The sequence below is a fragment of the Acipenser ruthenus genome, chromosome 5, assembly GCF_902713425.1.
Source record: "Acipenser ruthenus chromosome 5, fAciRut3.2 maternal haplotype, whole genome shotgun sequence".
NCBI classification, from domain to species: domain Eukaryota; kingdom Metazoa; phylum Chordata; class Actinopteri; order Acipenseriformes; family Acipenseridae; genus Acipenser; species Acipenser ruthenus.
Window position 1 is genome coordinate 16526919 of NC_081193.1, and position 12328 is coordinate 16539246.

Below are 12328 nucleotides of genomic sequence, written 5' to 3' on the forward strand. Positions count from 1 at the left end.
ATCAAGAGCAGCCGCCGCAGGGGAGGGATACCATGGTAAATAGGTTACCTATAAATAGGTTACCTATTTACCATGGTATCTCTCCCCTGGGTGCGTTGTGTTTTCGTGAGCAATAATGCAGGAAAGCAGCGGGCGGGATGGCGAGCTTGTCCTGCTGCTCCAACACAAGCTACCTTAAGAGCCGGTACGATGCGGGCAATGGGTGAAGTTCGTCAGGAGTACTGCATAAAAAAACGAGTGTGTTGTCGTGGCAGTTGGTGATCAAAGAAATAAAACAAAATAAAATCAATAAATAATAATGTCATAGACTTAAAGTCATACCTTTGAAGTCATAATGCATTGCAAGTGTTATTAGGGAATGTTGTGCTGTGTTTTCAAGCGCTTCAATGTGCTGCTCTGCAAGGTTTGGAGACAGCGGGTGCGTTCACGGAGATCATGAGCAGCCGGAGATCAAGAGCAGCCGCCGCAGGGGAGGGATACCATGGTAAATAGGTTACCTATTTATTGATTTTAGGTTACCTATTTACCATGGTATCTCTCCCCTGGGTGCGTTGTGTTTTCGTGAGCAATAATGCAGGAAAGCAGCGGGCGGGATGGCGAGCTTGTCCTGCTGCTCCAACACAAGCTACCTTAAGAGCCGGTACGATGCGGGCAATGGGTGAAGTTCGTCAGGAGTACTGCATAAAAAAACGAGTGTGTTGTCGTGGCAGTTGGTGATCAAAGAAATAAAACAAAATAAAATCAATAAATAATAATGTCATAGACTTAAAGTCATACCTTTGAAGTCATAATGCATTGCAAGTGTTATTAGGGAATGTTGTGCTGTGTTTTCAAGTGCTTCAATGTGCTGCTCTGCAAGGTTTGGAGACAGCGGGTGCGTTCACGGAGATCATGAGCAGCCGGAGATCAAGAGCAGCCGCCGCAGGGGAGGGATACCATGGTAAATAGGTTACCTATTTACCATGGTATCTCTCCCCTGGGTGCGTTGTGTTTTCGTGAGCAATAATGCAGGAAAGCAGCGGGCGGGATGGCGAGCTTGTCCTGCTGCTCCAACACAAGCTACCTTAAGAGCCGGTACGATGCGGGCAATGGGTGAAGTTCGTCAGGAGTACTGCATAAAAAAAACGAGTGTGTTGTCGTGGCAGTTGGTGATCAAAGAAATAAAACAAAATAAAATCAATAAATAATAATGTCATAGACTTAAAGTCATACCTTTGAAGTCATAATGCATTGCAAGTGTTATTAGGGAATGTTGTGCTGTGTTTTCAAGCGCTTCAATGTGCTGCTCTGCAAGGTTTGGAGACAGCGGGTGCGTTCACGGAGATCATGAGCAGCCGGAGATCAAGAGCAGCCGCCGCAGGGGAGGGATACCATGGTAAATAGGTTACCTATTTACCATGGTATCTCTCCCCTGGGTGCGTTGTGTTTTCGTGAGCAATAATGCAGGAAAGCAGCGGGCGGGATGGCGAGCTTGTCCTGCTGCTCCAACACAAGCTACCTTAAGAGCCGGTACGATGCGGGCAATGGGTGAAGTTCGTCAGGAGTACTGCATAAAAAAACGAGTGTGTTGTCGTGGCAGTTGGTGATCAAAGAAATAAAACAAAATAAAATCAATAAATAATAATGTCATAGACTTAAAGTCATACCTTTGAAGTCATAATGCATTGCAAGTGTTATTAGGGAATGTTGTGCTGTGTTTTCAAGCGCTTCAATGTGCTGCTCTGCAAGGTTTGGAGACAGCGGGTGCGTTCACGGAGATCATGAGCAGCCGGAGATCAAGAGCAGCCGCCGCAGGGGAGGGATACCATGGTAAATAGGTTACCTATTTACCATGGTATCTCTCCCCTGGGTGCGTTGTGTTTTCGTGAGCAATAATGCAGGAAAGCAGCGGGCGGGATGGCGAGTTTGTCCTCCTGCTCCAACACAAGCTACCTTAAGAGCCGGTACGATGCGGGCAATGGGTGAAGTTCATCAGGAGTACTGCATAAAAAAACGAGTGTGTTGTCGTGGCAGTTGGTGATCTAAGAAATAAAACAAAATAAAATCAATAAATAATAATGTCATAGACTTAAAGTCATACCTTTGAAGTCATAATGCATTGCAAGTGTTATTAGGGAATGTTGTGCTGTGTTTTCAAGCGCTTCAATGTGCTGCTCTGCAAGGTTTGGAGACAGCGGGTGCGTTCACGGAGATCATGAGCAGCCGGAGATCAAGAGCAGCCGCCGCAGGGGAGGGATACCATGGTAAATAGGTTACCTATTTATTGATTTTAGGTTACCTATTTACCATGGTATCTCTCCCCTGGGTGCGTTGTGTTTTCGTGAGCAATAATGCAGGAAAGCAGCGGGCGGGATGGCGAGCTTGTCCTGCTGCTCCAACACAAGCTACCTTAAGAGCCGGTACGATGCGGGCAATGGGTGAAGTTCGTCAGGAGTACTGCATAAAAAAACGAGTGTGTTGTCGTGGCAGTTGGTGATCAAAGAAATAAAACAAAATAAAATCAATAAATAATAATGTCATAGACTTAAAGTCATACCTTTGAAGTCATAATGCATTGCAAGTGTTATTAGGGAATGTTGTGCTGTGTTTTCAAGCGCTTCAATGTGCTGCTCTGCAAGGTTTGGAGACAGCGGGTGCGTTCACGGAGATCATGAGCAGCCGCCGCAGGGGAGGGATACCATGGTAAATAGGTTACCTACCATGGTATCTCTCCCCTGGGTGCGTTGTGTTTTCGTGAGCAATAATGCAGGAAAGCAGCGGGCGGGATGGCGAGCTTGTCCTGCAGCTCCAACACAAGCTACCTTAAGAGCCGGTACGATGCGGGCAATGGGTGAAGTTCGTCAGGAGTACTGCATAAAAAAAACGAGTCTGTTGTCGTGGCAGTTGGTGATCAAAGAAATAAAACAAAATAAAATCAATAAATAATAATGTCATAGACTTAAAGTCATACCTTTGAAGTCATAATGCATTGCAAGTGTTATTAGGGAATGTTGTGCTGTGTTTTCAAGCGCTTCAATGTGCTGCTCTGCAAGGTTTGGAGACAGCGGGTGCGTTCACGGAGATCATGAGCAGCCGGAGATCAAGAGCAGCCGCCGCAGGGGAGGGATACCATGGTAAATAGGTTACCTATTTACCATGGTATCTCTCCCCTGGGTGCGTTGTGTTTTGGTGAGCAATAATGCAGGAAAGCAGCGGGCGGGAATAGCGAGCTTGTCCTGCTGCTCCAACACAAGCTACCTTAAGAGCCGGTACGATGCGGGCAATGGGTGAAGTTCGTCAGGAGTACTGCATAAAAAAACGAGTGTGTTGTCGTGGCAGTTGGTGATCAAAGAAATAAAACAAAATAAAATCAATAAATAATAATGTCATAGACTTAAAGTCATACCTTTGAAGTCATAATGCATTGCAAGTGTTATTAGGGAATGTTGTGCTGTGTTTTCAAGCGCTTCAATGTGCTGCTCTGCAAGGTTTGGAGACAGCGGGTGCGTTCACGGAGATCAAGAGCAGCCGGAGATCAAGAGCAGCCGCCGCAGGGGAGGGATACCATGGTAAATAGGTTACCTATTTACCATGGTATCTCTCCCCTGGGTGCGTTGTGTTTTCGTGAGCAATAATGCAGGAAAGCAGCGGGCGGGATGGCGAGTTTGTCCTGCTGCTCCAACACAAGCTACCTTAAGAGCCGGTACGATGCGGGCAATGGGTGAAGTTCATCAGGAGTACTGCATAAAAAAACGAGTGTGTTGTCGTGGCAGTTGGTGATCTAAGAAATAAAACAAAATAAAATCAATAAATAATAATGTCATAGACTTAAAGTCATACCTTTGAAGTCATAATGCATTGCAAGTGTTATTAGGGAATGTTGTGCTGTGTTTTCAAGCGCTTCAATGTGCTGCTCTGCAAGGTTTGGAGACAGCGGGTGCGTTCACGGAGATCATGAGCAGCCGGAGATCAAGAGCAGCCGCCGCAGGGGAGGGATACCATGGTAAATAGGTTACCTATTTATTGATTTTAGGTTACCTATTTACCATGGTATCTCTCCCCTGGGTGCGTTGTGTTTTCGTGAGCAATAATGCAGGAAAGCAGCGGGCGGGATGGCGAGCTTGTCCTGCTGCTCCAACACAAGCTACCTTAAGAGACGGTACGATGCGGGCAATGGGTGAAGTTCGTCAGGAGTACTGCATAAAAAAACGAGTGTGTTGTCGTGGCAGTTGGTGATCAAAGAAATAAAACAAAATAAAATCAATAAATAATAATGTCATAGACTTAAAGTCATACCTTTGAAGTCATAATGCATTGCAAGTGTTATTAGAGAATGTTGTGCTGTGTTTTCAAGCGCTTCAATGTGCTGCTCTGCAAGGTTTGGAGACAGCGGGTGCGTTCACGGAGATCATGAGCAGCCGGAGATCAAGAGCAGCCGCCGCAGGGGAGGGATACCATGGTAAATAGGTTACCTACCATGGTATCTCTCCCCTGGGTGCGTTGTGTTTTCGTGAGCAATAATGCAGGAAAGCAGCGGGCGGGATGGCGAGCTTGTCCTGCAGCTCCAACACAAGCTACCTTAAGAGCCGGTACGATGCGGGCAATGGGTGAAGTTCGTCAGGAGTACTGCATAAAAAAAACGAGTGTGTTGTCGTGGCAGTTGGTGATCAAAGAAATAAAACAAAATAAAATCAATAAATAATAATGTCATAGACTTAAAGTCATACCTTTGAAGTCATAATGCATTGCAAGTGTTATTAGGGAATGTTGTGCTGTGTTTTCAAGCGCTTCAATGTGCTGCTCTGCAAGGTTTGGAGACAGCGGGTGCGTTCACAGAGATCATGAGCAGCCGGAGATCAAGAGCAGCCGCCGCAGAGGAGGGATACCATGGTAAATAGGTTACCTATTTACCATGTAGGTTACCTATTTACCATGGTATCTCTCCCCTGGGTGCGTTGTGTTTTGGTGAGCAATAATGCAGGAAAGCAGCGGGCGGGATGGCGAGCTTGTCCTGCTGCTCCAACACAAGCTACCTTAAGAGCCGGTACGATGCGGGCAATGGGTGAAGTTCGTCAGGAGTACTGCATAAAAAAACGAGTGTGTTGTCGTGGCAGTTGGTGATCAAAGAAATAAAACAAAATAAAATCAATAAATAATAATGTCATAGACTTAAAGTCATACCTTTGAAGTCATAATGCATTGCAAGTGTTATTAGGGAATGTTGTGCTGTGTTTTCAAGCGCTTCAATGTGCTGCTCTGCAAGGTTTGGAGACAGCGGGTGCGTTCACGGAGATCATGAGCAGCCGGAGATCAAGAGCAGCCGCCGCAGGGGAGGGATACCATGGTAAATAGGTTACCTATTTACCATGGTATCTCTCCCCTGGGTGCGTTGTGTTTTCGTGAGCAATAATGCAGGAAAGCAGCGGGCGGGATGGCGAGCTTGTCCTGCTGCTCCAACACAAGCTACCTTAAGAGCCGGTACGATGCGGGCAATGGGTGAAGTTCGTCAGGAGTACTGCATAAAAAAACGAGTGTGTTGTCGTGGCAGTTGGTGATCAAAGAAATAAAACAAAATAAAATCAATAAATAATAATGTCATAGACTTAAAGTCGTACCTTTGAAGTCATAATGCATTGCAAGTGTTATTAGGGAATGTTGTGCTGTGTTTTCAAGCGCTTCAATGTGCTGCTCTGCAAGGTTTGGAGACAGCGGGTGCGTTCACGGAGATCATGAGCAGCCGGAGATCAAGAGCAGCCGCCGCAGGGGAGGGATACCATGGTAAATAGGTTACCTATTTACCATGGTATCTCTCCCCTGGGTGCGTTGTGTTTTCGTGAGCAATAATGCAGGAAAGCAGCGGGCGGGATGGCGAGCTTGTCCTGCTGCTCCAACACAAGCTACCTTAAGAGCCGGTACGATGCGGGCAATGGGTGAAGTTCGTCAGGAGTACTGCATAAAAAAACGAGTGTGTTGTCGTGGCAGTTGGTGATCAAAGAAATAAAACAAAATAAAATCAATAAATAATAATGTCATAGACTTAAAGTCGTACCTTTGAAGTCATAATGCATTGCAAGTGTTATTAGGGAATGTTGTGCTGTGTTTTCAAGCGCTTCAATGTGCTGCTCTGCAAGGTTTGGAGACAGCGGGTGCGTTCACGGAGATCATGAGCAGCCGGAGATCAAGAGCAGCCGCCGCAGGGGAGGGATACCATGGTAAATAGGTTACCTATTTACCATGGTATCTCTCCCCTGGGTGCGTTGTGTTTTCGTGAGCAATAATGCAGGAAAGCAGCGGGCGGGATGGCGAGCTTGTCCTGCTGCTCCAACACAAGCTACCTTAAGAGCCGGTACGATGCGGGCAATGGGTGAAGTTCGTCAGGAGTACTGCATAAAAAAAACGAGTGTGTTGTCGTGGCAGTTGGTGATCAAAGAAATAAAACAAAATAAAATCAATAAATAATAATGTCATAGACTTAAAGTCATACCTTTGAAGTCATAATGCATTGCAAGTGTTATTAGGGAATGTTGTGCTGTGTTTTCAAGCGCTTCAATGTGCTGCTCTGCAAGGTTTGGAGACAGCGGGTGCGTTCACGGAGATCATGAGCAGCCGGAGATCAAGAGCAGCCGCCGCAGGGGAGGGATACCATGGTAAATAGGTTACCTATTTACCATGGTATCTCTCCCCTGGGTGCGTTGTGTTTTCGTGAGCAATAATGCAGGAAAGCAGCGGGCGGGATGGCGAGCTTGTCCTGCTGCTCCAACACAAGCTACCTTAAGAGCCGGTACGATGCGGGCAATGGGTGAAGTTCGTCAGGAGTACTGCATAAAAAAACGAGTGTGTTGTCGTGGCAGTTGGTGATCAAAGAAATAAAACAAAATAAAATCAATAAATAATAATGTCATAGACTTAAAGTCATACCTTTGAAGTCATAATGCATTGCAAGTGTTATTAGGGAATGTTGTGCTGTGTTTTCAAGCGCTTCAATGTGCTGCTCTGCAAGGTTTGGAGACAGCGGGTGCGTTCACGGAGATCATGAGCAGCCGGAGATCAAGAGCAGCCGCCGCAGGGGAGGGATACCATGGTAAATAGGTTACCTATTTCAATAAATAATAATAATAGGTTACCTATTTACCATGGTATCTCTCCCCTGGGTGCCTTGTGTTTTCGTGAGCAATAATGCAGGAAAGCAGCGGGCGGGATGGCGAGCTTGTCCTGCTGCTCCAACACAAGCTACCTTAAGAGCCGGTACGATGCGGGCAATGGGTGAAGTTCGTCAGGAGTACTGCATAAAAAAACGAGTGTGTTGTCGTGGCAGTTGGTGATCAAAGAAATAAAACAAAATAAAATCAATAAATAATAATGTCATAGACTTAAAGTCATTCCTTGCGGGCAATGGGTGAAGTTCGTCAGGAGTACTGCATAAAAAAACGAGTGTGTTGTCGTGGCAGTTGGTGATCAAAGAAATAAAACAAAATAAAATCAATAAATAATAATGTCATAGACTTAAAGTCATACCTTTGAAGTCATAAGGTTACCTATTTACCATGGTATCTCTCCCCTGGGTGCGTTGTGTTTTGGTGAACAATAATGCAGGAAAGCAGCGGGCGGGATGGCGAGCTTGTCCTGCTGCTCCAACACAAGCTACCTTAAGAGCCGGTACGATGCGGGCAATGGGTGAAGTTCGTCAGGAGTACTGCATAAAAAAACGAGTGTGTTGTCGTGGCAGTTGGTGATCAAAGAAATAAAACAAAATAAAATCAATAAATAATAATGTCATAGACTTAAAGTCATACCTTTGAAGTCATAATGCATTGCAAGTGTTATTAGGGAATGTTGTGCTGTGTTTTCAAGCGCTTCAATGTGCTGCTCTGCAAGGTTTGGAGACAGCGGGTGCGTTCACGGAGATCAAGAGCAGCCGGAGATCAAGAGCAGCCGGAGATCAAGAGCAGCCTCCGCAGGGGAGGGATACCATGGTAAATAGGTTATCTATTTACCATGGTTACCTATTTACCATGGTATCTCTCCCCTGGGTGCGTTGTGTTTTCGTGAGCAATAATGCAGGAAAGCCATGGTATCTCTCCCCTGGGTGCGTTGTGTTTTGGTGAGCAGTAATGCAGGAAAGCAGCGGGCGTGATGGCGAGCTTGTCCTGCTGCTCCAACACAAGCTACCTTAAGAGCCGGTACGATGCGGGCAATGGGTGAAGTTCGTCAGGAGTACTGCATAAAAAAAACGAGTGTGTTGTCGTGGCAGTTGGTGATCAAAGAAATAAAACAAAATAAAATCAATAAATAATAATGTCATAGACTTAAAGTCATACCTTTGAAGTCATAATGCATTGCAAGTGTTATTAGGGAATGTTGTGCTGTGTTTTCAAGCGCTTCAATGTGCTGCTCTGCAAGGTTTGGAGACAGCGGGTGCGTTCACGGAGATCACGAGCCGCCGGAGATCAAGAGCAGCCGCCGCAGGGGAGGGATACCATGGTAAATAGGTTACCTATTTACCATGGTATATCTCCCCTGGGTGCGTTGTGTTTTCGTGAGCAATAATGCAGGAAAGCAGCGGGCGGGGTGGCGAGCTTGTCCTGCTGCTCCAACACAAGCTACCTTAAGAGCCGGTACGATGCGGGCAATGGGTGAAGTTCGTCAGGAGTACTGCATAAAAAAACGAGTGTGTTGTCGTGGCAGTTGGTGATCAAAGAAATAAAACAAAATAAAATAAATAAATAATAATGTCATAGACTTAAAGTCATACCTTTGAAGTCATAATGCATTGCAAGTGTTATTAGGGAATGTTGTGCTGTGTTTTCAAGCGCTTCAATGTGCTGCTCTGCAAGGTTTGGAGACAGCGGGTGCGTTCACGGAGATCATGAGCAGCCGGAGATCAAGAGCAGCCGCCGCAGGGGAGGGATACCATGGTAAATAGGTTACCTAGGTAATAGGTTACCTATTTACCATGGTATCTCTCCCCTGGGTGCGTTGTGTTTTCGTGAGCAATAATGCAGGAAAGCAGCGGGCGGGATGGCGAGCTTGTCCTGCTGCTCCAACACAAGCTACCTTAAGAGCCGGTACGATGCGGGCAATGGGTGAAGTTCGTCAGGAGTACTGCATAAAAAAACGAGTGTGTTGTCGTGGCAGTTGGTGATCAAAGAAATAAAACAAAATAAAATCAATAAATAATAATGTCATAGACTTAAAGTCATACCTTTGAAGTCATAATGCATTGCAAGTGTTATTATGGAATGTTGTGCTGTGTTTTCAAGCGCTTCAATGTGCTGCTCTGCAAGGTTTGGAGACAGCGCGTGCGTTCACGGAGATCAAGAGCAGCCGGAGATCAATAGCAGCCGTCGCAGGGGAGGGATACCATGGTAAATAGGTTACCTATTTACCATGGTATCTCTCCCCTGGGTGCGTTGTGTTTTGGTGAGCAATAATGCAGGAAAGCAGCGGGCGGGATTTCGAGCTTGTACTGCTGCTCCAACACAAGCTACCTTAAGAACCGGTACGATGCGGGCAATGGGTGAAGTTCGTCAGGAGTACTGCATAAAAAAAACGAGTGTGTTGTCGTGGCAGTTGGTGATCAAAGAAATAAAACAAAATAAAATCAATAAATAATAATGTCATAGACTTAAAGTCATACCTTTGAAGTCATAATGCATTGCAAGTGTTATTAGGGAATGTTGTGCTGTGTTTTCAAGCGCTTCAATGTGCTGCTCTGCAAGGTTTGGAGACAGCGGGTGCGTTCACGGAGATCATGAGCAGCCGGAGATCAAGAGCAGCCGCCGCAGGGGAGGGATACCATGGTAAATAGGTTACCTATTTCAATAAATAATAATAATAGGTTACCTATTTACCATGGTATATCTCCCCTGGGTGCGTTGTGTTTTCGTGAGCAATAATGCAGGAAAGCAGCGGGCGGGGTAGCGAGCTTGTCCTGCTGCTCCAACACAAGCTACCTTAAGAGCCGGTACGATGCGGGCAATGGGTGAAGTTCGTCAGGAGTACTGCATAAAAAAACGAGTGTGTTGTCGTGGCAGTTGGTGATCAAAGAAATAAAACAAAATAAAATAAATAAATAATAATGTCATAGACTTAAAGTCATACCTTTGAAGTCATAATGCATTGCAAGTGTTATTAGGGAATGTTGTGCTGTGTTTTCAAGCGCTTCAATGTGCTGCTCTGCAAGGTTTGGAGACAGCGGGTGCGTTCACGGAGATCATGAGCAGCCGGAGATCAAGAGCAGCCGCCGCAGGGGAGGGATACCATGGTAAATAGGTTACCTAGGTAATAGGTTACCTATTTACCATGGTATCTCTCCCCTGGGTGCGTTGTGTTTTCGTGAGCAATAATGCAGGAAAGCAGCGGGCGGGATGGCGAGCTTGTCCTGCTGCTCCAACACAAGCTACCTTAAGAGCCGGTACGATGCGGGCAATGGGTGAAGTTCGTCAGGAGTACTGCATAAAAAAACGAGTGTGTTGTCGTGGCAGTTGGTGATCAAAGAAATAAAACAAAATAAAATCAATAAATAATAATGTCATAGACTTAAAGTCATACCTTTGAAGTCATAATGCATTGCAAGTGTTATTATGGAATGTTGTGCTGTGTTTTCAAGCGCTTCAATGTGCTGCTCTGCAAGGTTTGGAGACAGCGCGTGCGTTCACGGAGATCAAGAGCAGCCGGAGATCAATAGCAGCCGTCGCAGGGGAGGGATACCATGGTAAATAGGTTACCTATTTACCATGGTATCTCTCCCCTGGGTGCGTTGTGTTTTGGTGAGCAATAATGCAGGAAAGCAGCGGGCGGGATTTCGAGCTTGTACTGCTGCTCCAACACAAGCTACCTTAAGAACCGGTACGATGCGGGCAATGGGTGAAGTTCGTCAGGAGTACTGCATAAAAAAAACGAGTGTGTTGTCGTGGCAGTTGGTGATCAAAGAAATAAAACAAAATAAAATCAATAAATAATAATGTCATAGACTTAAAGTCATACCTTTGAAGTCATAATGCATTGCAAGTGTTATTATGGAATGTTGTGCTGTGTTTTCAAGCGCTTCAATGTGCTGCTATGCAAGGTTTGGAGACAGCGCCTATTTACCATGGTATCTCTCCCCTGGGTGCGTTGTGTTTTCGTGAGCAATAATGCAGGAAAGCAGCGGGCGGGATAGCGAGCTTGTCCTGCTGCTCCAACACAAGCTACCTTAAGAGCCGGTACGATGCGGGCAATGGGTGAAGTTCGTCAGGAGTACTGCTTAAAAAAAACGAGTGTGTTGTCGTGGCAGTTGGTGATCAAAGAAATAAAACAAAATAAAATCAATAAATAATAATGTCATAGACTAAAAGTCATACCTTTGAAGTCATAATGCATTGCAAGTTTTATTAGGGAATGTTGTGCTGTGTTTTCAAGCTCTTCAATGTGCTGCTCTGCAAGGTTTGGAGACAGCGCGTGCGTTCACGGAGATCAAGAGCAGCCGGCGATCAAGAGCAGCCGCCGCAGGGGAGGGATACCATGGTAAATAGGTTACCTATTTACCATGGTATCTCTCCCCTGGGTGCGTTGTGTTTTGGTGAGCAATAATGCAGGAAAGCAGCGGGCGGGATGGCGAGCTTGTCCTGCTGCTCCAACACAAGCTACCTTAAGAGCCGGTACGATGCGGGCAATGGGTGAAGTTCGTCATTAGTACTGCATAAAAAAAACGAGTGTGATGTCGTGGCAGTTGGTGATCAAAGAAATAAAACAAAATAAAATCAATAAATAATAATGTCATAGACTTAAAGTCATACCTTTGAAGTCATAATGCATTGCAAGTGTTATTATGGAATGTTGTGCTGTGTGTTCAAGCGCTTCAATGTGCTGCTCTGCTAGGTTTGGAGACAGCGGGTGCGTTCACGGAGATCATGAGCAGCCGGAGATCAAGAGCAGCCGCCGCAGGGGAGGGATACCATGGTAAATAGGTTACCTAGGTAATAGGTTACCTATTTACCATGGTATCTCTCCCCTGGGTGCGTTGTGTTTTCGTGAGCAATAATGCAGGAAAGCAGCGGGAGGGATGGCGAGCTTGTCCTGCTGCTCCAACACAAGCTACCTTAAGAGCCGGTACGATGCGGGCAATGGGTGAAGTTCGTCAGGAGTACTGCATAAAAAAAACGAGTGTGTTGTCGTGGCAGTTGGTGATCAAAGAAATAAAACAAAATAAAATCAATAAATAATAATGTCATAGACTTAAAGTCATACCTTTGAAGTCATAATGCATTGCAAGTTTTATTAGGGAATGTTGTGCTGTGTTTTCAAGCGCTTCAATGTGCTGCTCTGCAAGGTTTGGAGACAGCGGGTGCGTTCACGGAGATCAAGAGCA